General features: G+C 32.4%; 1 long non-coding RNA gene across 1 annotated transcript; it reads right to left on the bottom strand.

Moving 5' to 3' along the window:
- Positions 1–1,217: 1,217 nt before the first annotated feature.
- Positions 1,218–1,778, bottom strand: LOC124543290. The gene is made up of 2 exons (XR_006967441.1): positions 1,612–1,778; positions 1,218–1,376 (listed from the first exon to the last, which is right to left on the bottom strand). It is a non-coding gene; the product is annotated as an uncharacterized LOC124543290 (long non-coding RNA).
- Between the last annotated feature and the right edge of the window lie 953 nt (positions 1,779–2,731).

Genomic DNA, 2,731 nt, shown 5'->3' with positions numbered 1-2,731 from the left:
TTTGCGTATTATACCTAATACTAACTAATTTTAAAACAGAGATGTTGTGTAATCAATGCCTACCCGCAAAAAAAAAAAAAAAAAGTTGTTTGTTGATAATGTATAAGATGCTTAAACACGGGTAACTTTTGACATTAATTGGCTGTTATTTTTGCTATATGTTCACCTTTTAGACGTAAAACAAAAATAAACTGAAGCTTTGGGAACTTTTTTAAGTACCTACATATATGAACCAACCTATCTCTGCTTCAGATTTCTTGGGCTAAGGCCTTCTTTTGAGGACAATATTTGAAACCCATTCCATATGCGTCAGATTTCATGAGTCAGAGTTTCCTCATGATGTTTTCCTTTACAGCCAAGTGCGGGATAAATTACAAACACTAATTATGTATTTGAAAATTCATGTGGTGCTTGCTCAGATTTTACTAAGAACTTCTGTTATGATTTACGCGTGTGAACAATTGTTCACGTGCACTGCTTTAAGTCAGCATATCATTTGCATTTACCCAGTTAATATATGGTCATAGACGGTACGTTAAAAACGAACATGAGATATACACATACATATATCTCATGTTATGAACAATTCAACCAACAACAAATCGTTTACTCGCTAAGCGCACTTCTCATTTTTTACATTAAATTACTGTTGCATCCGTGCAAAGCCGGCAGGTCATTAGTAAATTAATATAATTACTTCTTAAACGTACTTTGGTATATTAAGGGACTATCCTTGTGTAATTTATTTGTTACTTATCTGCATGTAATACTCATTTATCAGTTTTTATGGCTGAAATATGTTGATCAGGAGCCAGATACGATGACTGCGTGATGGAGAGTATGACGCTGCGGTATCGTGAGAGATTGCTCCATACTTTTGTATTTTATTTCGATATAAATTTGTTTTGAAATACGGCGTGTCATAAATCAATTGCAAACATGAATACGACAACGAAAATAATTGTTAAAAAAATAGTTAGCATCAAAAGTATTTTGAAAGCCCTCGTTTCGTTACTTGTTCTATAAAAATAATATGTAGATATTGTTATTAGATCGGGATGTAGAATGTAGTGCTAGATTAGGTAATTCTGAATTACTATTAAAACAGTATAGTATAGTATACCAGGAGCTTTTTTAAATATATGTTTTGTATTAAATTATAACTAGAACAATTAAGAAGCCTACTCGACAGAATATAAGGATTTAAATAAGTTCAATAAAATATTTGTACAAATTTAATTTAAAAATATATACAGACTAAAAAATAACAATTAATACTTAGAATTGGTGTGGAGTGACTTATGCTTGCCCCTTTTCCCGTCATGAATAGCTTGCTGTATCGCTCCTAGAATCGCCGCTCCCTGGAACAACTTCCCCTGAAAAATTAAGATAAATTATTATTAGTAGCAGTATTGGAAATACAGAAATGGATGATAAAAATGCGGCAAGTATTCTATATGATACATGCACATTTCCTCATGATGTTTTCTTTTAATCGAACCTAGGTTCGAACCCGATTCACGTTCCTAACCACTGTACTATCACGGCTCGTTTAGGTACAGATTAAAATAATGCGTGTTTACTTTATTATTTGTCTTTTTCTATACGCACCAGACCATCACTTATTTTCTTTCTCCATGGCTTAGGGGTTGAAGTAGTCGGTGGAACACTACCCACAATTTCATTTCCCATAATTTGAGTACATAACGTTATGATAACAAAGAGCAATATGATCTTCATACTGTCCGAGTCTTGAGGAAAATGAATTATTAATAGTAATGTTTGTGAGTGTGATGAGACTTTTATATGAACGGTGACGGGCCGCGGGGAAAAACATCCCGTTCGCTCTCTTTGCTTGAGGGAAGCGTTTTTGCAAAATGTTCTTACAACAAAGAACCCTAATCATGCCTACGTCACTAACGCGTAAGCATTATTGATATTATTTTTAGAGATATCGTTCGAATCGTGATGTGAATATAAATGAGATCATTAAAAATGTGTCAATGAAACTTCATTTATGCACTTCATATAACTATTCAGTACGTCATCGATACAAGTAATGTACTTATTATTTTGTAAATTTTCATTGCATAGTATAAAACAAAGTCACGTATCGCTGTCTGTCCTTAGATCTTTAAAATTACGCAACTGATTTTGATGCGTTTTTTTAAATAGATAGATTGCGTGCGAAAACGGATCGGGTCGCTTGTTATGTTTAAAATTATCTAAGTCAATTGGCGTGAATTATATTATTTTAATAGTTTATTTCGTTGCCTTTTCACCGCAAAACCACTATACCGATTTTGATAGAATTTGGTACGAAATAAAAATTTCAAAAACTTTTTAATTCGCTAGGGGTAAATGTTATTGGTGAATTGATTTAAAAAGTTGTGTGCAAGTTGTACATTGTTCGAACCGATAAAAAGTAATTATCAGTTGCAGACCGGGGTTCGATAATTGGAAATGTAACAATCCCATTCCTCAGAAAATATATAATCTCACCAAAACATTAAATGTAAAAAAATGCCAAGCCTCTCGCTGCAGTTTTTCCATCGTAAAAAAATTTGAGATATCATAGAAGCCAAGTCCTATTTAAATTATTATGTAGTTATAAATCAACATTTAGTAATTGTATCAATAGTTTTCTTTACATTATAATTATAGTGCCTTTTTATAATGCAGTCAAAATCCATACACAATGTTCTTGCCAAACCGCAAATGTAAAATTGTT

This window comes from Vanessa cardui, chromosome 3, assembly GCF_905220365.1.
Source record: "Vanessa cardui chromosome 3, ilVanCard2.1, whole genome shotgun sequence".
In the NCBI taxonomy this organism is placed as follows: domain Eukaryota; kingdom Metazoa; phylum Arthropoda; class Insecta; order Lepidoptera; family Nymphalidae; genus Vanessa; species Vanessa cardui.
Note: the sequence above shows the minus strand (reverse complement) of the source record. Positions and strands in the feature narration are given on the sequence as shown.